The sequence below is a fragment of the Callithrix jacchus genome, chromosome 2 (assembly GCF_049354715.1).
Source record: "Callithrix jacchus isolate 240 chromosome 2, calJac240_pri, whole genome shotgun sequence".
Classification (NCBI taxonomy): Eukaryota; Metazoa; Chordata; class Mammalia; order Primates; family Cebidae; genus Callithrix; species Callithrix jacchus.
Window position 1 is genome coordinate 197,716,518 of NC_133503.1, and position 25,259 is coordinate 197,741,776.

General features: G+C 42.4%; 1 long non-coding RNA gene across 1 annotated transcript; it reads left to right on the forward strand.

Moving 5' to 3' along the window:
* The first annotated feature begins 1,779 nt into the window (after positions 1-1,779).
* LOC128931406 (uncharacterized) lies at positions 1,780-24,945 on the forward strand. Its single transcript, XR_008479768.2, has 3 exons — positions 1,780-1,977; positions 24,110-24,207; positions 24,650-24,945. It is a non-coding gene; the product is annotated as an uncharacterized LOC128931406 (long non-coding RNA).
* The last annotated feature ends 314 nt before the right edge of the window (positions 24,946-25,259 follow it).

Here is a 25,259-nt window from a genome sequence, read left to right on the forward strand (position 1 = left end):
GAGACGATAGTGGAGAGAGTCAGCCAAAGGCCAGGTGAGTCCTGCAGCAACAGAGCCTGGAGCCACATTACAAAATTTGCACATTTTCTGCATTTCTGAGGAATCACTTGAGTATTTTTAGGTGGATATTTCAAGGTCAGATATGAGTTTAGAAAATATCAGTTTGACCTTGAATGGCAGATATAATCAAGGAAAGCCTCCCCAGCCATGTGGGACTGTGAGTGCATTTAACCTCTTTTTCTTTATAAATTACCCAGTATCGGGCATTTCTTCATAGCTGTATGAAAATGGACTAATACAGAGGAAATGAGATTAAATCCTACCCTAGTAGCTCTGACACCCCTCTTTAAGTGAGCTAGCATGGAGGTCAGATGCCAAAGCAATGAGTACGGAAACAAGAGGACAAGTCAGAGAGGACACAAGGTAACAATAAATGCAATAGTACACTGTGAGAGAGGGAGGAGGCCATATTCTTCTAGAACGGTTGGCTGCTTTTATTGTATAATTGCATAATAGCATATTCCCCTCCATTTCCCAGTAGACGGTAGAGCCGTTTCCTAGAAATTACAGAGCTACTGGTTTTTAGGCTGCCCAGGTTTAAAAAAAACTTTCAAATGGACTAAAGGATTTAACCCATATTTAGAGCTGCTTGATGCCAGTGAATCATCTCACTATCTTGAAAAGGCATAATATGTACATATGTTTTTCTTTACTTATTTGTCCTGAATTTACAAAATAACCTGGGCTGTAGTGGATTTTATGTTTCAATGTTTCTCATTCCTCCCACTTTTCAACGTGAATATTCTGATTTCTTTCTTTCCAGGGTGTGTGTTCATCACTGAGTTCCATTGTGGGAGGCAGAGGTCAGCCTGGTCCAATGCCCTGGGTAAAGACATGCACTCCGAGCAGCCCCCACCAACTCCTCTGTCCACCCTGATTCCATCCAGGACTGTCTCTTCCAAGATAAACCCATCTAGGATGGAGAATTGCAGCTGCTTGGTGGCCTTGAGTGAAAGCCAATGAAAAGTAAAACAAAGCACAAATGTTTATTTTTCTCACTTCGAGGATGATGCCATATTCTAAGTGTTTATGGCAGAAACCACAGCACTGGTCTCTCCAATATTACTAGTGAGTAAGTGTCCAGGACAAGCAATGGAATAATATGGAACAGCTGATGTCAAGGCCTTCCTCAGGATCCTCAAAGCGGTCTTTGAAAAAAGAATCTTAGAGCACAGAGGGCAAAGAGAGACCTCCCATTAGCCTCTTGGGAGGTGCTCCAGTAAATGGATTTTTTTAAAAATGCATTTAACTTTGATTCAGGAAACCTGATATTAAGTTCTAACTATATTAATGGATTTCTGCAGAATCAAAAATAGTCACGTAAGCTGAAAAATTCAAAATTGTGTAAAGGAAATAGTATTTATTTGTAGTGGCCACAACTCAGGCATATAAAAAAGAAACTGCAAGATTACGTGTCTATAACTAAACGGTCTGAAGCCGAGCTCTCATCATGTCAGAAAATGGAATATAGTATGCATCAGGGAAAAACCAGTCATTCATTTTAAAAGGCCCTTTCAGAATCTGCCCCTCCTTCTCCTCAGGGTAGAACTTACATCTCCAGCTTCACAAGGAACCTGTGTGTGGGCTTCGAGGGACAAGCTAGGTCCAAGGAGTTGTACTGCGTCATTCTCACTGCATTTCAGTTGGCCGTCCAGGCAATGCCACTCAGTGTGGGAGGGGACTGCCCAAGAGCAGGAGGCTCAGCTCATCAGGCCAATTGGGCCACGGGCTACCAGGAGGCTAGCATTCACAGAGTAAAGGGTGGTGGACAAGAAGAACGCTACCACGGTGAGGGTGTGCAAGGGATGTGGGAATTTGAGTCCTAGTCCCTTTAACTAGAGGGAGGTTTGTGACACCGCAGACAGGAGCAGTGGTGAGGGAGAAGCTGGCTGGCCCCCATCGAGAGGATGCCACACAGTAAGTGAATTATCAGTATCACTTAAAGAGGGGACTCATGTAGTTTTTTTAATACATGTTAACATTGGATTGTGGAGGAAGGGGGAAACATGCGCACTGAGCATTGCTATTTCTTTTAAAGAAAACGCAATTATCAACTGTACCCCAGTCAAGGGCTAAATGATGCAAGTGTGTCTCTGGCACTTTATATAAATTAAAATTAACAGTAGGTGGAAATCACAGGAACGGCTGTGTCGTCACCAGGAAAAGAGGTGCCAAGCCCACGTTCAGAGTCAATGAGACCCTGGAAGATTCCCAGCAATCAAGGAAGCTGTCAGCTTATTTACTTGGAATCCAGAAGTGTGACTTTGCTTTCATTACAGATAAGGAAGGCATCTACCAGGGACACAGTCACAAATGCTGTCTGGTGTAAAATGTCACAGTGAATGGTCTGTTCTCCCCTGAGACCTTGCTCTGTGGTCATAACTGGATACAGGAATCACTTTGGAATCCTCAAAAGCCCCAAGGCCTTGTGTTAAACCCCACGAGCATTTAGAGTCTCACGACCATGAAGCTGAATGTCAAGAGGAAAAGACAGATTCCAAAAGGGCCTCAAAGTGCCTCCCTGTTTAACTTGGCTGCCAGACAAGTCCGTTCATCTCCAGCAGAACAGAAGCGCCTTTTCAGGGAAGCGTGGCAGCTGCCGGCGGATACAAAGCAGCTCTGGGGTGGCTGAAGTCAGGAAACAAAGGCGGCCCCTCCGAGTGGAATCGCAGGAAGGAAACCTCTGTGGGGCAGCAGGAACAGCACAATCCCTGGAGAAGAGCCTAAGGTGCCCGAGGCCCTGAGACAGGCAGGGTGCGATGCTGGGTGTGTGACCTCAGCCATGGAAGGCCCACCTGCCACCGGGGACTTAGCCGTAGGGCCTGTGGCTGTGGAGGGAAAAGAGCTGGTCACTTGCTGGGGCTGGGAATGGGCAGTGATGAGCACGAGGACAAGAGGACTGTGACAGACACAGAAGGTAAAACCGCTGAGTACAGGCTGATCCACACCTGTGTCCAGGGAGAGGCCTCAAGTGCATTTGGAAATGCAGGAGGGCTTCCGGAAATCCTCACACACTGGCCACATATTCAAGTAGGGTGCTGTTGACTTGATTGTTTTTGCTGGTCCTGAAAATCTGACATGATTTGCGTTTATAAATGGGCGTTTGCAGTTGATGTAGCTATCTTGGAGAAATTTAACAAACAAGACCAGGTCCGCATCCCCACCTGAAAGACAAAGGAAAGCTGTAAAGGCAGGGCCTGCAGCTGCGGCTCACGGAGATCACTGCTCTTTTTACAGAAGTCGTCTCTGTGCTGACTTAAGGGGACACTGCGTCACCTCCAGGGAAAGATGCACTGGGGTCTTGACTTGCCATCAGGGTCCAAATACCCTCATTCTTCGGCCAGAGCATCAAGCACCTGACTGGGCTGGCACATTTGGACAAATCTCCACCTCCTTCCCAGGCCCAGCAGCGTCCGGAGCAGATCTAAGGCTGGCAGGGCACTCACACTGTAAGAACAGAGACTGTTCCCAGCGTCGGGGAGAGGCGATGAGAACACACAAACTCACTGCTTCTAACTGCTTTAGAACCAAGATTCTTTGTTTCATTATTTCACTTCAGGTACATTTTGAAGGTTCCCAGGACTCACAGAAGGACGTAGTGGGTGGCAGGGACACTAGGGGCCTCCCGATGCCGTTTCTAGACACTCGATAAAGTGACGGCCTTGGCTGATAACTCCATCCATGGGGATTTCATCCTCCTCAAAACCAAACAGGGTTTAGACCAGCAGATCTCTGACCTTTGCGGCTTTCAGATGAGAGCCTGGTTGATCATGGCTGGGCTGAATACTGATGATTTCACTTGTTCATCATTCACTCATTCCATGTGTCTCTAGGCCTGGAATGTGCGGGAAGGCTGGGGTAGCAGAGATCCCATGATGTGGCCACAGCTCTCAAGCAGCCTCCACTGAAATAGAGAGACAGACAACCAGTCTTGATCATGTTGATATAATGAAGGTAACTTAGGTTTAACATATATGAGGAAAACGTGACCTCTGCGTGCCACCTTACAATTTGAATCATTTAGGACAGTGGCCATAAAAGAGTCCACACCAAAAACCAGTTAGAATAGCTGGGTACTTTGAGCCAAAGTATCTCTTAACACAGCTCCTTCTGCTTGGGAAGGAGAAGGTATCTCTTAACACAGCTCCTTCTCCAAGGGAAATCAGTAAACAGCTCCTCATATGAACAGGCAAAATTATACTCTTTCTCCCTTCTCTGCTATACTTTTGATGGGTTTTTAAACCCAGAGACAATTATAGGATCCAGTTCAGAAATTAGGACTTCTAAATAGTACCTTCCAAACGTGAAACAAAACCTTAATGAATGTCTGCCAAACGCTCTGAATGACATGTAACATTTTTCCAGCCATCAATTTGTGCATTTCCACATTTCACCATCTCATCGAGGTGTGAGGTGCAGGAGTGAGAACAGGTATGGTTCCGGGGTTTAGTTAATCTTCTCAAGTTCTTTCCTCTGATACATGGTGTCTACAAATTTCATGCTCGGGATTTTTAGTTGGAAATGCAGTTCTGTTTGTTGAAACAAAGGATGCCAGCTCCCACACAGTTCATGCACAGGGCATGTTATGTCCAGCTGGGCATCGAACCTCCCACTGATGGTCAGCCCCAGGAGCACAGCCCCTTGAGATGATTCCAGACAGCGACCTCCTGGAGCTGATGCTGCAGCAGCTGATGCTCAGTTTCCTCATCATCCAGCTCTGCCCTGTGCTGCCTCTGCTGTCCCTCTGGCTTGCAAGCTGCTCTCTGCTGGGCTATCTGCTTATTCTACTGGAGGCATCACCTGCTGTCTGCACAGAGTGAATGAGGGGTGACCGTCACTCAATTCCTTGGGCAAAGGTGGAAGGAAAGACCCCACATTACAGAGAAAATCCATACTCTGCTGTTATCAGATCATCATGGAGAGACTTGAAAGTCAAGGGTAATCGTAAGTGTCCCAGAAGGTCAGGTTTGAGAACCACAGTCTTGCAACAAACAGGGAGGAGCCCTGAACAGAGCAGCATTTGCTGTGCTTAATTTGCCGAGGCAGCTGGAATAGTGGATAGTCCTGGAGGCTGAGGCTTGGGCAGGGCTCTCACCCCATTTACTCCATCAGGGAAGGGCAGGCGAGGTGGGGAAAGGCTGGGGCCCTGCCTCCTATGCCTGCTGTGGGGTAACAGCCAAGTCCTGAAGGCATGGCTCCTCACTCCTAGCCGAGAACACCTTTGGCCTCCCTGGAACCCTGTTCCTGGCTTTTCCCTCCATCAGCTGGCATGAGAATGTTTATCAAGGATTGCTGCTCACACGGCTTTCAGGGGTCCTTGAAGAAATGCTGGTTTCTACGTTGTATTTATTGCAAGAGCAGGATCGCTTGAAACTTAAAGCTGAGGACTGACACGAGACTAAATTGCAAAAGCCATTTCATTCCCAAGTGTCCCAGCAAATACACATCTCAAGTGCCCGATGTGAGAAGCTGTGTGTGTAGAGCTGATACGCGTCCTCTCTAACCCTTACCGCTCCTGTGCTAATGAAGAAAGCTGAATGCAATCACTATGGTAATGAGGTACACCGTGCACCCTCAGCTTCCCTCTGTGTTCAACAGCCTCCGACAGGGCAGACTCCACACGGGCTGAGGCTGGGACCGAAGGCTGATGACTCAGCAGAGCACACAAGTGTGTGTATGTGTATGTGTGGTGACTGTGTGTATGTGTGTGAGAGGGATAGTGTGTATGTATGAGCAAAAGATTGGATGTGAGTGTGTGTCAGATTTCTAGTGCATGTCTGTGATCCTGTGTGACTGTCAATGTACTTTTGTGAGTGTTTTGTGAGAGTGAGGCTGTGTTTTGTGAAAGCATGTGTGACTGTGACTGTGTGTGTGTGTGTTCTGGGGGGATGCAGAAGTAAGAAGGGGATGGAGACAGTCTCTTACATACTTCCCCAGGAAATGTGGACACTGGAATTTCGCCCAGTCCATGGATGTGTGTCTTGCTGAAGCTTTACTCTGCTCCCAGAGGCTTAGGAAAGTGGTATGGCCACCCTTCAAAATGAAAAATGACAGCCCTTTAAACAGCACTCCTGGGGTTCCTGCTCATCCTTGCCCTGCAGGGCCTCAATCTTGGTGGCAGCTCTCAGCTCATGACATGGTTCCCTTATCAATGGAAAGAAAGCCAGGTATAAACGTTGTACAATCTTCTTCTTATTTAATTTTTCAGCCTGTCTTTTTAATCTCTTCAGAAAAAGAAAGAAGAAAGAAAGAAAGAAAGAAAGAAAGAAAGAAAGAAAGAAAGAAAGAAAGAAAGAAAGAAGGGGAAAAAGAGAGAGAGAGGGAGGGAGGGAGCAAGGGAGGGAGGGAGGAAGGAAGGAAGGAAGGAAGGAAGGAGGGAGGGAGGGAGGGAGGGAGGGAGAGAAAATGACAAAATAAAACTTTAGAAAAACATTATTTTTGAAATAAAATGAAATGATTTAGAAAAGTTGACTTGCTAATTTGAGATTCTGCTTTCATACACCTATTAAAGCAACTCAAGCAACAAAATCAGCACAAAAGCACAGAGATTTCTGAATTAGCTGTTTCTGTTTTGCCCTGAAGAAATACCCCATAGCTGGGTGCTGAGAGCTTGTTGGAGGCTCTAACCCGGAGCTTGGCTGCCATTTGCCGGCCTCGAAGGAGGAGCATTCCTCCTCCTCCTCCTCCTCCTCTGTGGAAGGCCTTTCCCAGGAGGTTTTGCAGGGAGCAGGGGGAGGACAGGGCCACACAGCCAGCTCTTCTGCCAAATCTCTCTGAGGAAACAAGTTATGACAGCTTGGGTCCAACAAAACAGTTTCTTTCAATCCAGGACTTTCTGTAGAAGAGGGAAATGTGTTCACTTAGGGGGCAAGCAACCATACAGAAACAGGAAGCAAGCATACAGAAACAGGAAGCAAGCATACAGAAACAGGAAGCGATCATACAGAAACAGGAAACAACCATACAGAAATGGGAAGCAAGCATACAGAAACAGGAAGCGATCATACAGAAACAGGAAGCAACCATACAGAAACAGGCAGACAGACATGATGATGGAACATTCCGTGAACGAGAACCTCAGGGACTCAAAGCTACATCTTCAGGCTTTCATCTTGAAATCTGATTCAAGTTTTTAAAATATTGTCATCTCTTATGAAAATATTCATTAATTTTTGGGAAAACTTACTTTAACCCTGAGCACTGAGGAGATAAGCTCATGTTAGGAAGCTTGCTTACCACAGATTTTTCAGACCCAAGGAAGAGCTTCCAGTGGTAACAGCTCAACACTGGTTGAATTCCTCCACCACTGAAGCTCAGCTAAGGCCCCAGGCAATCCAGGATGGAGATGATTTTATCCTCTACTTTGGCCTTGGTCTTTGGTCCATTCTGTGGCTCTCTACACTGGCTCTGCTGCTGTTCTATAGGGAGACAATCTACAGGGAGAAAGGATGAAGCTGAGTCAGGGAAACTTGTCACTCCTAAACTGTGGCCTGCCTGTGGCATTCTCCTTTCTAGCAAATGAAAATGATACCTGTCCTTCTTATCAAAAAAGACGTTGAAATGATTGAGAAAATTGAAAGAATCGTCTATGATTTGTTACTTTATGGATTTTCACTTTTGTGATCTCCTAGTTTTAAGATTAAAGACAAAGCCAAAGAGAAAATGTCTGGTAGTACTGGGAAAAGCATTTCACTGTCATTTCTAACGTATACAGTGGCCAAGATGTTTTCATTTCTAAAAAGAATGGCATCTGCAGCATAGACTCTTGCCTTCACCTTTACGTGGTGACTTAAGTAGAGACCCGGGATGTCTAAAACCTCTTAATTGAAGACTGTGTGTGTCAGGGGCAAGAAATTTCCAGATATGTGTGATACCTCTGGCAAATTAGCTTAGGCACCTGCAGAAGGCCTCTCTTAATGTTTCTATACCAACATCCACAACGAGGTCCTAATTTTCCTCCAGCCTCAGAAAAGCACCCAAACATTCTGTACTGTTAGGCACGTGTTACAAAGTATCAAGAGGGAAAGAAGATAAAACGGAGATTCCACATTGATAATCAGCGTGTTTTTCATTATTAGGTCAAGTATATTCAGATTATCAAATTTCTGTAATGTTTTGTAATGATCATGCCTCGGATCCAGGGAGAAATCCAGTTTGTTCAATGGAGCTGAGAATAATCGTCTTAGTTTAAGCTGGTTTTGATTCATTATTCATTGAAAAGAAAGCAAGTTGTCAGTTTTTAACAAATGTTAAAACCAATCAGTAAAAAGTAAGTCGGACTTACAAAACGGTCCATTCAGGACTCATAGAATATAGAAGAACTAAAGTGTTTTTAGGCAGGCGCCTGAAAGGTCAAAAAGATTTCATTTCTGGAATGTCTGGAGATTTAAAGCACGAGTGCTAGAAAATAAAACAAATTAAAATTCAATTCAGATATATCAACAACATGAAGCCAGGAGACATGAAGATGGAAAACCAGCAAACTACCTACCTATCGATGAATAATCAACTAGACCTCCACTAAACAGAACAACATTTATTTAAGTAGAAATAAAAATCAAAGTACTTCTTATATTGCTCTTAATATTCCACAACCATTTTAGTTTCTTTTTATATTCACTGGCTTTATATTGTTTTGAAAAACATAATATTGGCTTTCTATATTCTGAAACAAGCAGCTGCATTTGAGAATTTGGGGAGGATATCACATCTTGCTTGCACTCAGGAAAAAAATAACAAAAAACAAAAAATATTGCTCCTGAGGAAAAATTGCTGCTCCTAAATTTGCTGTTGCGTTTTTTTTAGCCAAGAAGAGAAGATTGCTTAGTGGAAGGGAATAGGACAAGGGTTAGAGCTTCAACCGTTCTAAAAGAAATGAAAAAATAGAGTAATTGTAAGTAGTAATTACAAATAATACAAAATACTTAAACTCTTGTTCCAGTAAAAGTGTCTTCTATTTGTAAAGATAAAGTAGAATTTTGAGTTTAAATTGTTGAAAATTAGTCAATGCTGAATTCTTTTTTAAATACATTGAGAAAGATACATGTCCCATTTTGAGTCCATTTATTTTGATGTGCTGTTTCTTAAACCACACATATTCATTTTTATATGTGTATGTATTCTATAAACTATTGAGTAAATATTTTATGTACATTTATAAATAGTACATTTAGATATTTACTACACATGTCCATGCATGTCCATACATGTATATGTAAATATCTGAAAGAAAGATCATTAAATTTTTCTGTGTACTGAACACTGATATTTCAAGTCACCTTTTTGTGTGCTAGGCTGTGATGTAAATGTCTTTGTAAAATCATCATGTATTTATCTATGTCACAAGGAATGTTAGACATTTTTATTAGGGGAAAAAATAACTGCTTAATATGTGAGAAACAGATCTGGCTTTTACTCCTATAGTCTTCCTCTATAATGTAATGGACTACCTTTGGTCTTTTAAAAAATGAAATTCCTTTCTTACCCCTAGATACCACCTTCATTTTAAACTACTAGGGGAAAACAAAATATTGTTGTTTCTATTTTATTTCTGTGTAGTGAGCCAGTATATTTTTAAGAGCATAACCAATATTTGGCTAGAATCAAATCATTCACTGTAGATGATTCTTGCAAACTGGACTGTTGTCTAAGAAGCATATTCTGATCCAAACAAAATAGATGGTTCAGTATCATTTTTGATGCTAAGCTCAACGCTTCAAAAATCTTCACTCAGATCAATGACTGAAGAGCAAAAACGCCCCCGACACACACATCCAACTCCATAGGATGGCTCTGGCTTTTCTCGGCACACAGAGAAACTAGTTTGTAAAAAAACAAAATCCTTAAAAGCCTAAGTGGTTTTAGTTGGTTTAATTAATTGCCAGAGCTGACACCAGAGATAGACAAGTTCTCCTCATCACAGACCTCATTGGAGACAAAGCATTGGAATTAAGGTCAATATTGCCAGCACTGGTTTAAATACTTTTTCTCTTTTTCTCTTTTCTTTAGTACATTCCTTTTTTATAACTGCTGGTAATTTTTGTTCAAAATAAAATGCTGCTTTTTTACTCATTTGCTACAAACTATTTCTAATGTTAAGATAGATTCGGGGCAAATGAATTTAATTTCTTCTCATGCACACACTAGTGAAGGCAAAGTCTTCTGACAAAAGTTTAGCACTAAATGTTATAGGAAAAGAAATCACATAAAGAAAACGACAGTAGGAAATAGTAGATATGAGAAAACCTGCTCTGAACAAACATGGTACATTGATATCTTGGTTTCATTAGCATTTCCAATACTAATGGTAAAACTGTTGTACAAGGCGCCTATGATATTTTGAAAGGAAGTCAGAGGACTCAGGCACAATGGAAAGGATCCTCCACAGGTGGAGGCTGATGCCCTTGGTGTTGGCACTGGAACTGGCATCAGAGACTGGGTCCCAGGGTCCCTGAGGCTCAGCAGATGCTCCTGGGTGTTCACCCAAGGGCATGACATTAGCAGACTGAGGTCATGGTAAGTGCCATCATCCAGGGCAGGGGGAGGGCGGACCTTTGGTACCAGAGTCACTTTCAGGAATGAGAACACATAAACCAGTACATGTGTGACACAGAATGTCCCACTCAGGCGTTGGGTATCAGACGGGCCCCCCTACAATCCACTTATTGCCCCACCTGGGGCTCTGCATCAGTAGACAAGTAAATGGGCAGATGCCTCCCTGGAGCATCACCCTCATTCCTGATGAGGACCAGTGGGGCAGACATGCTGGGCAGTAGATGCCCCCAAAGAGGACAGGGACAAGGCTGAGCAAGCTCACCCAGCTCAGTCTTCCAGAAATCCTGCTCAGGCTGGGGTGAGGTGGCTAAAAAAGGCAGGACTCACACTAGGAGCTCCATTCCCAATGGGAGAATTCAGCTCCATTCCTAGTGGGAGAATCGAGCTGGGTCCAAGGCTTCCCCCATAATGGGCATTAGGGTTAGATGACCCTCACCTTGACCATGACTTAACAGGTCCCCCTAACAGGAGCATTAGGATTAGGTGCCCCTGACCTTGACTCTCACCCACAACTTACAGTCAGTTGGCTGAGAACCTTGCCTGATTCCCACAAGTTTCCCTTCTCTCATACACAGATGGCTGGGGAGGGGGAGGGAAATTAAATATGCAAAATACCTAGCAGATGCTTAAGAAATGAAAGCCAGTATAGAAATTGTCACTCTATGCATGTGCAAGTTTTAATCTCACACCAAATGCATAGTCATTGTGTTTTATTGACAGCTACTCATGCATAAGTGTCTGTCAGCGTGTGGTTACCCCCATAGTGCCCCTCCACTCTGCCTGTCTGTGCAGATGCTGACAGAACCCAAAATTCCTGGGCATAGATAATGGAGCACTTTCAAACAAATGTATGCAAGTGAAACTAGTCTAGAGCCAGATTTCACAGCCCTTCCCCCCACAAAAACTCTACCTTCTTAACGTGAACAAACGTGCTACCTTTCTCCACCTTCCAGTGTGCAACCATGAAGCAGCCCCTTTTATCTGCCCCTACTAATAGATAGTCTCCAGTCACTGGTCCACTTCTGATTTCTGCCCCAGCTAATCCCAAGTAATTCTTCTTAAAATTCAGATCAATTCCAGGATTTCTGCCTGCCACAGTGAAAATCTGAGCCTTGCTTCCCTTCCCAGCTTCATCACATGCCATCACCACCTGAAATTCTGGGCTCAAACCATGCTTGCCTTCAGGATGGGTCCGTTTCTGCCCTTCCTCTGGGCCTTGGTGTCCTCTCCTGTACACCCTGTCCTCCTCCTCTGACCTGGTAAACTTTTACCAGTTTTTGGTTTTTGTTGACCTAACTGGGTATCGTCCATTCTCAGATTAGAGTGACTTTTTCAGGAAAGCATTTCTTCACCTCCTGGTACTAGAACAAGTACTTGTAGTCAAGCCATCATTTCGCATGTGACACTACTCTATAACTTAGTTTTCTGCTGTCCCTCTCACTACACTGGACACTCCTCAAGAACACAGGAATCATTTCATGAGCATTTTCACTGCCGGGCACAGGGAGAACAGGCGTGTCTTGAGTAAACCTTTATCCAATCCACTCAGCATTAAATGAATGAATGAATGAATGAATACATGAATGAATGAATGAGATGTAAGTATGTGACTGTACTTTAGTGACTCTGCTGTTCCCAATCAATATTTCCATTGTTCCAGTCACTGCTTTTCCCATCTGCGGATTATCTATTTACAATCTTTTCCATTCTCCTACTCCGTTTATTCGGATGCCCACTCCTCTATGTGAAATGGCCAGAATAAGACTCTAAGTCAGGGTCACTGCTGGTACATGATGGTACAACTGGTAGATTTCTTAGTGTGAAGATTAAAATTTGCAGAGTCCACTTGGTGAATTCCTTTGAGAATTGTTTCTTTTAGAATTTCTTCCTTGTAGATTTCTCTTCTTTGATACGCTATTTTTAAATCCTTCTCTCTGTATATCATAATTCTCTCTCTCCTTTTGGTTTGATTAATGTCTACTAAGCCTTTCACGTAGATAGCTTCAGTTCTCAGCTATTTAGAACACAGCCAAAACCCAGGAAGATTTCTTCCTTTTGGAAGGACTGTCAGCACCGGGACAGCATGCAGAAGGTGGGAGGAAATGCATGACTTAGACAAGTTGCACAAGGAGAAGGAGGGTGCAGTATCTCCTAAAGCACTTTTCCTTGGTGTTTCCTCATCTCATCTCTCCACTAAATTACAGAGGTAAAGCAAAGCAGTGGAGTGCCCCAAGAAAATGAGCACCTAGGCAAAAGCAAGCAGGAGACAGGATTTCAGCCCAGGTGCTTTGGCCTTCCTGTCTCATTTGGTACCAAAATTGTGCATCTTACACTTGGCCCAGACCAGTTCATCAGTTCCAGTGTTCCAAGATCGACCATTTGGGCCTACACAGAAAATAATGAGCTAAACATGCATTTGTTGGACTTGCCAGCTCTGTCTCCCTGAGGCTTCTACACAGATGTCCACAGGCAGCTAGTGGAGCTTGCAGAGATCCTGGACCTCAGCCATTCATCAGCGTCTTCCCACCATAGAGAATAATAACATCTCTTCTCATGATAAACGATCTTCCCTCACCTAGAACCTTTTATCCCATTTATCTTACCTTGTACCCAAGTTTTTATAGTTGTGTCAGCTGTTTCTCCCTTTCCATGGACCCGTCCATGAACATAAAAACATACTCGATTTCTCACCAACTTAAAAATAATTATTTCCTCAGCTGTATCCTTTCTTCTCCTCCTTATACAGCTGACCTATTTCTCCCCTTCATTCCTGTGAAATTTCCAAAGTTTTCTATAGTCACCATATTTAGTATCTAGTATCCCTTCCCTTCCATTTATTGATCAAACTGCAAATCACCTGTCTTTTTCTTCCGTCCCTCCCTCCCTCCCTCTCTCCCTCCCTCCCTCCCTCCCTTCCTTCCTCCCTGCCTCTCTCTTTCTTTTTCTTTCTTTCTTTCTTGTTGCTTTTTGTGTATTTGTCTTTCCTGTATTGCTTTTTTTTTTTAATTTTTTATTGGATTTTAGGTTTTGGGGTACATGAGCAGAGCATGCAAGACAGTTGCGTAGGAACACACATGGCAGTGTGCTTTTCTTTCCTTCTCCCCTTCACCCACATTTGGCATTTCCCCCAGGCTATCCCTCCCCACCTCCCCCTCCCACTGGCCCTCCCCTTTTCCCCCCAATAGACCCCAGTGTTTAGTACTCCCCTTTCTGTGTCCATGTGTTCTCATTTTTCATCACCCGCCTATGAGTGAGAATATGCGGTGTTTCATTTTCTGTTCTTGTGTCAGTTTGCTGAGAATGAGGTTCTCCAGATCCATCCATGTCCCTACAAACGACACAAACTCATCATTTCTGATTGCTGCATAATATTCCATGGTGTATATGTGCCACATTTTTCCAATCCAGTCTATTATCAATGGGCATTTGGGTTGATTCCAGGTCTTTGCTATTGTAAACAGTGCTGCAATGAACATTCGTGTACATGTGTCCTTATAGTAGAACGATTTATAGTCTTTTGGATATATACCCAGTAATGGGATTGCTGGGTCAAATGGAATTTCTATTTCTAAGGCCTTGAGGAATCGCCACACCGTCTTCCACAATGGTTGAACTGATTTACACTCCCACCAACAGAGTAAAAGTGTTCCTTTTTCTCCACATCCTCTCCAGCATCTGTTGTCTCCAGATTTTTTAATGATCGCCATTCTAACTGGCATGAGATGGTATCTCAATGTGGTTTTGATTTGCATCTCTCTGATGACCAGTGATGATGAGCATTTTTTCATATGATTGTTGGCCTCATATATGTCTTCTTTCGTAAAGTGTCTGTTCATATCCTTTGCCCACTTTTGAATGGACTTGTTTGTTTTTTTCCTGTAAATCCATTTGAGTTCTTTGTAAATTCTGGATATCAGCCCTTTGTCAGATGGGTAGACTGCGAAAAATTTTTCCCATTCTGTTGGTTGCCGATCCACTCTAGTGACTGTTTCTTTTGCCATGCAGAAGCTGTGGAGTTTCATTAGGTCCCATTTGTCTATTTTGGCTTTTGTTGCCAATGCTTTTGGTGTTTTGTTCATGAAGTCCTTGCCTACTCCTATGTCCTGGATAGTTTTGCCTAGATTTCCTTCTAGGGTTTTTATGGTGCCAGGTCTTATGTTTAAGTCTTTAATCCATCTGGAGTTAATTTTAGTGTAAGGTGTCAGGAAGGGGTCCAGTTTCTGCTTTCTGCACATGGCTAGCCAGTTTTCCCAACACCATTTATGAAACGGGGAGTCCTTTCCCCATTGCTTGTTTTTGTCAGGTTTATCAAAGATTGTATAGTTGTATGTATGTTGTGTTGCCTCCGGTGCCTCTGTTTTGTTCCATTGGTCTATATCTCTGTTTTGGTACCAGTACCATGCTGTTTTGATTACTGTAGCCTTGTAGTATAGTTTGAAATCCGGTAGTGTGATGCCCCGCTAAGCAAAAATTCAATTTGCTTAGAATTGACTTGGCTATGCGGGCTCTGTTTTGGTTCCATATGAAGTTCATGCTGGTTTTTTTCAGTTCTGTGAAGAAAGTCAATGGTAGCTTGATGGGGATAGCATTGATTCTGTAAATTACTTTGGGCAGTATAGCCATTTTCACGATATTAATTATTCCTAACCATGAACATGGAATGTTTCTCCATCTGTTTGTGTCCTCTCTGATTTCGTTGAGCAGTGGTTTGTAGTTCTCCTTGAAGAGGTCCCTTATGTTCCTTGTGAGTTGTATTCCAAGGTATTTTATTCTTTTTGTAGCAATTGCGAATGGCAGTTCGTTCTTGATTTGGCTTTCTTTAAGTCTGTTATTGGTGTAGACGAATGCTTGTGATTTTTGCACATTGATTTTATATCCTGAGACTTTCCTGAAGTTGATTATCAGTTTCAGGAGTTTTTGGGCTGAGGTGATGGGGTCTTCTAGGTATACTATCATGTCGTCTGCAAATAGAGACAATTTGGCTTCCACCTTTCCTATTTGAATACCCTTTATTTCTTTTTCTTGCCTGATTGCTCTGGCTAGAACTTCCAGAACTATATTGAATAGGAGTGGTGAAAGAGGGCATCCTTGTCTAGTGCCAGATTTCAAAGAGAATGCTTCCAGTTTTTGCCCATTCAGTATGATATTGGCTGTTGGTTTGTCATAAATAGCTTTTATTACTTTGAGATATGTTCCTCCTTTTACCATTATGTAATGGCCTTCTTTGTCTCTTTTGATCTTTGTTGCTTTAAAGTCTATTTTATCAGAGATGAGAATTGCAACTCCTGCTTTTTTTTTGCTCTCCATTTGCTTGGTAAATCTTCCTCCATCCCTTTGTTTTGAGCCTTTGTGTATCCTTGCATGTGAGATGGGTTTCCTGGATACAGCACACTGATGGGTTTTGGATTTTTATCCAATTTGCCAGTCTGTGTCTTTTGATTGGTGCATTTAGTCCATTTACATTTAGGGTTAATATTGTTATGTGTGAATTTGATACTGCCATTTTGATGCTAAGTGGCTGTTTTGCCTGTTAGTTGTTGTAGATTCTTCATTATGTTGATGCTCTTTAGCTTTTAGTGTGATTTTGGAATGGCTGGTACTGGTTGTTCCTTTCTATGTGTAGTGCCTCTTTCAGGAGCTCTTGTAAAGCAGGCCTGGTGGTGACAAAATCTCTGAGTACTTGCTTGTTCTCAAAAAATTTTATTTTTCCTTCACTTCTGAAGCTCAGTTTGGCTGGATATGAAATTCTGGGTTGAAAGTTCTTTTCTTTAACAATGGTGAATATTGGCCCCCACTCTCTTCTGTATTGTAGTGTTTCTGCCAAGAGATCTGCTGTGAGTCTGATGGGCTTCCCTTTGTGGGTAACTCGACCTTTCTCTCTGGCTGCCCTTAGTATTTTCTCCTTTTTTTCAACCTTGTTGAATGTGATGATTATGTGCCTTGGGGTTGCTCTTCTTGCGGAATATCTTTGTGGTGTTCTCTGTATTTCCTGCATTTGAGTGTTGGCCTGTCTTGCTAGGTGGGGGAAATTTTCCTGGATGATGTCCTGAAGAGTATTTTCCAGCTTGGATTCATTCTCTTCATCCCCTTCTGGTACACCTATCAAACGTAGGTTAGGTCTTTTCACATAGTCCCACATTTCTTGGAGACTTTGTTCATTCCTTTTTGCGCTTTTTTCTCTAATCTTGGTTTCTCATTTTATTTCATTCAGTTGGTCTTTGACTTCAGATATTCTTTCTTCTGCTTGGTCAATTTGGCTATTGAAACTTGTGCATGCTTTGCGAAGTTCTCGTATTGTGTTTTTCAGCTCCTTTAATTCATTCATATTCCTCTCTAAGTTATCCATTCTTATCATTTCCTCATATCTTTTTTTAACTTCCTTAGTTTCTTTGCATTGATTTAATACATGTTCTTTTAGCTCACAAAAGTTTCTCATTATCCACCTTCTGAAGTCTAATTCTGTCATTTCGTCACAGTCATTCTCTGTCCAGCTTTGTTCCCTTGCTGGTGAGGAGTTTTGGTTCTTTCTATGAGGCAAGGTGTTCTGGTTTCGGGTGTTTTCCTCCTTTTTTCGCTGGTTTTTTCCCATCTTTGTGGGTTTATCCGCTTGTCGTCTGCGTAGTTGCTGACTTTTCGATTGGGTCTCTGAGTGGACACCCAGATTGTTGATTATGAAGTATTTCTGTTACTTGGTTTTCCTTCTACCAGCCTAGCCCCTTCGCTGTACGACTGCTGAGGTCCACTCCAGGCCCTGCTTGTCTGGGGTGCACCTCTAGCAGCTGTGGCACAGTGAGGGATGCTACCCGTTTCTTTTTCTGCTATCTTTGTCCCAGGATGATGCCTGCCAAATGTCAGTCTTTTGGATATAGAGGGGTCAGAGAACTGCTTGAGGAGACAGTCTGTACTTTTTAGGAGCTCAGTTGCTGAGCTGTGAGCTCTGTTGTTCATTCAGGGCTGTTAGTCTGCTATGTTTGATTCTGCTGCAACAGAGCTCATTAAAAAAACCCTTTTTTTCTCAAATGCTCTGTGTTGGGGGGTCCGGGCTTTATTTTTTGATGTCCGTTCAGGTGTCCTGCCCAGCTAGAAGGCAGACTAGTCACTGTTTGCCTGCCGAGGCTCCGCCCTGCTGTTGTGTGATTCGCCCTGTTCCTGCAGGCTCTGCTGTGGTCTCTGCCATGCCCTGCGGTGGAGTCTCTTCATTGTAGCATGTTGCCTCGGCAACGGCAGGCTGCGTCAGCAGTGGGCGTGTATCTCAGTAGGGACGGGTTGCCTCAGCAACGGCTGGCTGCGTCAGCAGTGGGTGTGTATCTCAGTTGGGGCGGGTTGCCTCGGTAGTGGTGGACGCCCCTCCCCCACAGAGCGTCTCGGACCGTCTGCTCGGGATAGTTTGAAATCACGGTTTTGTTCGTCCCACTGGGTACCCCAAACGCTCTGTCCCTGCAATCCCCTGGGCTGGCCTACTGTCCAAGTCTCGTTCAGTCTCAAGTCCAGCCCTCTCAAGTCTCAGGTTGCCGGCTCAACAGGGCACCCAGACAAGCACGCCCTGTGGATGCTGGGTAGGGCCGGCTGCCGCCGCCCCAGCTGCCGGCTTCGCCAGGCAGACATACTGCCTGGCGTCCCGTGTCTTTTTTATACTTGGGAGTTTCCCCGTTCTGTGGGCAACAAAGATCAGTCTGGAAATGCAGCTCCGACTCACCTCTTTGCGGATTCAACGAGAGCTCCAATCCTGGGTTGTTCTCACAGCACCATCTTGAGTCCTCTCCCTTGTATTGCTTTTTATATAGAGTCTCCCTGTTTCCCAGGTGGGAGTGCAGTGGCATGATCATGGCACACTGTAGCCTTGAACTCCTGGGCTCAAAATGATCCTTTCATCTCAGCATCCCAAGTGGCTGTGATTATAGGTAAGAGCCACTGCCCCAGCCTCAAACTGCAAATTCTATAATTCCTGCTCTGTCTTCTGACATCATCCTTGCTAAGGTCATCAGTGACCAGTTAATTACTGTCTTCCCTTGGGTTTTCTTTTTGTTTTTCATTCAGGAGGCCTTTACTAATCTAGTTATTAGGTAGTTATTACTAGATTACTAGATCATTTCTCCAGAAGACTGTTGGGAAGATAGGGTAGATGAAAAATCATAGTACCAGATTCCCTGGTTTCTGCCTCTGAGGGGCAAACAGTCATCAGCACAGCCAAAGGGTAAACAAATATTGGCTGCTGTTCTGTGCGGGCTTCTGACCCCTGAGTAACCACAGCCAGGGAAGGGAGGCAGTCAATGATACCAGCTTAATGTCCTCACAAGCTCTCTTTACTAAGGCATAGTGATTTTTAAAAATATTTATTATCTTCCTGTAAGTTTATCCTGCCTGCAGTTCATTTTTGTGCATCTTCCGTTTGGCTTTGGTTTTGAAAACTAGCTTGACGCTTTCGCAGCCAATCCTGCAAGGCTTGGGCTCTCACAGCTGTCGGGGGGCTGAGTCCATGTGTTAATATTAACTTGCAATTATCGTATAGAAGAGAAGTGTGTATGCTGCCAGAAGTATCCGAATATCCTTATAGCAAGACCTGTTTTAAAATTCATTTCATCATGGTTTTTTCCAACTCACTGAACATTTCCCAGAGCAGAAATATATTTAAATGTGATTATTTATTAGAATTACTTGTTCACCACCAAAACACCCTACTTCATTTAATCTGAAATTGACTGCAATTTAAGCTGTAATGCACATCTTTTATGAAATGCTAGAGTGTGAACAAACCTTAAAGAACCACAGGTGTTAAGTGATATTGTGTGAATCACCTCAGCATCTGGGTACTACCTCTGGAGAGACAGCCAGACAAATTCCCATACTCTGGAGATCCAAAGGTATAAATCAGTTAGTGAAAAAATAACTGAAAATCAATTAAAAAAACATTTTTAATCAATTTTATTCTCTCTACTTTCTCTTTTTGGGAGAGAACTGATATATACAGCATTCATAGGACATGACTTCATCACAGGAATAAAAATATTATGGAAAAAAGATACACTTAGATTTAGAAAACCAGATTACTTATTAGATTTCAATAAGCTACTTCGGATAGAGAGTGTCTTAACTTTAACCTTGGTGTTTCTAATAAACCCTGAGTAAAGTACAAAATGAGAAACGCACTGAAGTCTGTGCCAATGAGCCAAAGCTAGAGAGATGAAATCAGAAGTTACCTGGGGAAAACCTCTACCACGAAACCGAGAACACTTTGTGAGAGAAAGAAGAAGCCGGGGTACCAGGAGAGGCCTAGAAGGCTCCTTTCAAAGGATCACTTTATACCAGGAAATGATTCGCCCATGGAGGAAACTAAAGGAAAACCTCATGAAAAAATGCTCATCATCACTGGTCATCAGAGAGATGCAAATCAAAACCACATTGAGATACCATCTCACGCCAGTTAGAATGGCGATCATTAAAAAATCTGGAGACAACAGATGCTGGAGAGGATGTGGAGAAAAAGAAACACTTTTACACTGTTGGTGGGAGTGTAAATTTGTTCAACCATTGTGGAAGACAGTGTGGCGATTCCTCAAGGACCTAGAAATAGAAATTCCATTTGACCCAGCAATCCCATTACTGGGTATATATCCATAAATCGTTCTACTATAAGGACACATGTACACGAATGTTCATTGCAGCACTGTTTACAATAGCAAAGACCTGGAATCAACCCAAATGCCCACTGATAATAGACTGGATTGGAAAAATGTGGCACATATACACCATGGAATATTATGCAGCAATCAGAAATGATGAGTTTGTGTCGTTTGTAGGGACATGGATGAATCTGGAGAACATCATCCTCAGCAAACTGACACAAGAACAGAAATTGAAACACCGCATATTCTCACTCATAGGCGGGTGATGAAAAATGAGAACACATGGACACAGAAAGGGGAGTACTAAACACTGGGGTCTATTGGGGGGAAAAGGGGAGGGCCAGTGGGAGGGGGAGGTGGGGAGGGATAGCCTGGGGAGAAATGCCAAACGTGGGTGAAGGGGAAAAGGAAAGCAAAGCACACTGCCATGTGTGTACCTACGCAACTGTCTTGCATGCTCTGCTCATGTACCCCAAAACCTAAAATCCAATAAAAAATTAAAAAAAAAAAACCTCATAGCTTATCACAGATTTGAAGGCCTCTGTTAGAAGAAGGAGGCAACTTATTTCAGCCTGCTGTAAACTACAAAATGAATTTAAGTTTGACAAAATAAGAATTAATTTAAATTAATGCACATTTTAAAAATATTTCAAAGTCATATTTATTTATTATTTATTCGAGACCAAGTCTTGCTCTGTTACCCAGGCTGGAGTGCAGTGGCACAATCTCAGCTCATGGCAACCTCTGCCTCCTGGGTTCAAGTGATTCTCTTGGCTCAGCTTCACAAGTAGCTGGGACTACAGGCCTGTGTCACCACGCCCAGCGTATTGTTTTGTATTTTTAGTAGAGACAGGGTTTCACCATGTTGGTCAGGTTGGTCTCAAACTCCTAACCTCAAAGGATCTGCCCACCTCCGCTTTCCAAAGTGTTGGGATTACAGGCATGAGCCACTGCCCCCAGCCTCAAAGTCATATTTTTACATGAGCATTAAGCTAGATGATTCCTAAATCTCTGTAGGTCTCTCAGGTCTCTCCAAATTTATGATTCTATCCAACTACAATTTTGGAAGGAGATAATAAAATAGCCAAATACTTTTTTGGGAAAAAAGCAGAGACATGACATGCTATGCTTGACAAGGAGTTGTCAATTGTTTTGGTAAAGGGCCTGATAGTATTTACTATTTGCAGGTCATGCCATCTCCGTTGCAATTGATCAACTCTACCCCTGCAGCAGAAAAGCAGCTACAGTCTATAGGTAACATAGGTGTGGCTATGTTGCAATAAACCTTTATCTACAGAAACAGATTTGGCCTGCAGAAAGAACATAGTTTGCCAATGTAGTTTCATAATATTAAATTGTGTTCTGAACTATACGTAACTATCAGCAGAATCCAAAGCCTGTGGTTGCTTCTGGTACACTCTGGCCCACCTCCCATCTGCAGATGTGGCCTCAATGGAAGCTCAAGGTCCACATCAGGTAAATAACAATCACCTTCCACTCCACTCCTCTCAGCATCACACAGAACCATGGTCAGAACCCCACATTCTGTTCTTGGGTTCAGAGAAAAGGGCACACTGGAGAACACACTCTCATTCCAACGAGACCAACTAAAACGGAGACAGCTAAGCCAGCTTTGCCACCTGAAAAAAAAGTTGAATGAAGATAAGAAGCTGAAGGCAGCCAGTATTATTAGCCCCAGGAGCAAGCACCTAAAAGATATTTTACCTGAATCCAAGTTTCTAACAAATTCTAACATGAAATGATTCCCATTTATATGCATGCCAGTTGCTTGAAATATGGGGGCGGTAAATTTGTTCTCAATATAAGGAAGACCTTGACAAAAATTGGAGCTGCTTCGTAATGCAATTGACCACCTGTGGACATTTCTTTCACTCAGGGTGCTGCGTGAAGACCAAACTAGTGCTCTTAAATTAAACTAACTGAATGGTTTTGATGTTTTTCTCTACTTTTAAATCAACACTTAACGTATTCTGTCATTTTGGATTTCCTTTCTGTTTTCTTGTAATCACGACTTTTATTTTAGATCCAGCAGGTACATGTGCAGGTTTGTTACATGGGTATATTGTGTGACACTGAAATTTGGGGTATGAATTATCACATCACCCAGGTAGTCAGCATCATATCCAACAGGTAGTTTTTCAGCCCTTTTGCCCCTTCCCAACTCCCCAACTTAAGAGTCTCTGGTGTCTGCTCTTTCCATATTTATGTCTAACGCCTAACTCCCACCTGTGAATGAGAACATGCAGCGTTTGCTTTTCTGCCCCTGCATTATTCACTTAGGATAAGGCCTCTAGCTGCATCCACATTGCTGCAAAGGACATGCTTTCCTTCTTTTTTGTGTCTGTGTAGAATTCCATCATGTATATACACCATATTTTCTTTATCCAGTCTACCACTGATGGGCACCTAAGTTGATTTTATGTATTTGCTATTGTAAATAATGCTGTGATGTTGGATTTCCTTTCTAAATTATATAGAGAATTTAAACTTTGTAGCACTCTACTAGGTGAGCCATTATAACCAGAAGCTTTTAAATAATGGCTTATAAAATATAACCATTAATATGATTCAATTATCTAAGGTGGTGACAAAATGAAGTCTAATATCGAGAGATTCCACCAGATTGAAAGCAACAGGTTCTCCACAGGACATTCCATTGCTCAGTTATTTATCCATCACTAACAAAGCCTCATTAAAGGATAATGTAAAAGGTAAACAAAAAACAGATAATGAAGACAATTTAAATGCTCATTCATTCTCCAAACTGCAGTTTCACTACAGAGATATCTGTAATCAGAGACATTTGGATACAGAAAAGTTAACTGAGAAAAAGGTATTTCTGAATAGGAACATCCCACTTTTCCATTTGGGGGATACCTATATAGTCTAGATCCTAGCCAACTTCTTAAAAAGTTAAAGCCATGGGCCTAGCCATATGCAGAAAACAGAAATTGGAACCCTTCCTTACATCTTATACAAAAATCAACTCCAGATGGATTAAAGACTTAAATGTAAAATCCAAAACCATAAAAATACTAGAAGAAAACCTAGTCAATACCATTCAAGACATAGGCATAGACAAAGACTTCATGACTAAAACACCAAAAGCAATGACAACAAAAGCCACAATTGCCAGATGGGATCTAATCAATCTAAAAAGCTTTTGCACAGCAAAAGAAACTGTGGTTAGAGGAAACAGACAACCTACAGAATGGGAGAAAAATCTTGCAATCTACCCCTTGGACGAAGATCTAATATCCAGAATCTACAAGGAACTTAAGCAAATTTACAAGAAAAAACAATGCCATGAAAAACTGGGTGAAGTATACAAACAGACACTTCTCAAAAGAAGACATTTATATGGCCAACAAGTATATTTTTAAAAATCTCATCATCACTGGTGATTAGAGAAATTCAAATCAAAACCATAATGAGATACCATATCACACCTGTTAGAATGGTGATTATTAAAAAGTCAGAAAACAGATGCTGGCAAGGCTGTGGAGAAATAGGGATGGTGGTGGGAGTATAAATTAGTTTTACACTGTTGGTGGGAGTGTAAATTAGTTAAACCATTGTGGAAGACAGTGGGCAATTCCTCAAAGATCTAGAATCAGAAATGCCATTTGACCCAGCAATCCCATTACTGGGTATATACCCAAAGGATTATAAATCATTCTACTATAAAGACACATGCACACACATGTTTATTGCAGCGCTGTTTACAATAGCAAGGACTTGGAACCAACCCAAAGACCCATCAATGATAGACTGTATAAAGAAAATGTGGCACCTATATACCGTGGAATACTATGCAGCCATAAAAAATAATAAGTTCATATAATTTGCAGGGACATGGATGAAAGTGGAAGCTGTCATTCTCAGCAAACCAACACAAGAACAGAAAACTAAACAGCGCATGTTCTCACTCATAAGTGGGAGCTGAACAGTGAGTACACATGGGCACAGGGAGGGAAACATCACACACTGGGGCCTGTCGGAGGGTGGAAGGCAATGGGAGGGGGAGCATTAGAACAAATATCTAATGCATGTGGGGCTTAAAACCTACATGACGGGTTAATGGATGCAGCAAACCACCATGGCATATGTATACCTATGTAGCAAGCCTGCAAGTTCTGCATATGTATACCAGAATTTAAAGTTAAAAAAGATTTTAAAAGCAGGAAAAAAAATCACTGGGCATGGCTCGAAAAAAGTTAAAGCCATGGGAAAAGCAGTGATGTAAAGCCTTAGGGAGCAACAAAAAGGACAGTTTTATATAGAAAAAAATATATTTTACCTTTGGGGAAAACAATGCCAATAACCTGTTGGACAAGGTGGGCATTTATGATGCTCTGGGTAAGTTGCTCACTGTCTGTATCAATCTTCAGATGCTGCCGTAAAGAAGACTACAAACTGGGGTCTTCAACACCAGCTCTGGAAGCTAGAAGTCTAAGATCAAGGTTTCAGCAATGTTGGTTCCCTCTGAGGCTATGAGGGAAGGCTCTGTTCCAGGCCTCTCTTCCTGTGTCTTCATGTTATCTTCCTGCTATTCATGTTGGTCTCTGTGTCCAAATTTCCTCTTTTTTAAAAAAATAAAATCTCAACAGAATTTGTTGAATAACTTCACTTGGAAACTTACATGAAGAACCGATGTCCTTAAAGAATGAATAAATAATGAATTCCATTATGTCTGAGCACTTACTGTTGTTGGCCAGTCCTGTCATAAATCTTAAAACTACCAACACTTCAGATTTAAGTTTGAAAACATGCTACAGATTAAATACATGGTGCAGTGAAATTTAAATGTGAAATCCTCCCTTCTGGACCTCCAGCCTTCCTATCGAGAGTGAAAATAGCGCACTCCCATTTCAGAAGTATATGACAAGGCAACCCTAGTGAGAAACATTTGTATGAAATTGATGGCCTCTTTCCAGGAAGATTCAATCACTAAAATACCTGAAAACTGAATTTGGATGAATTTGAACAAATTTCCTCTTT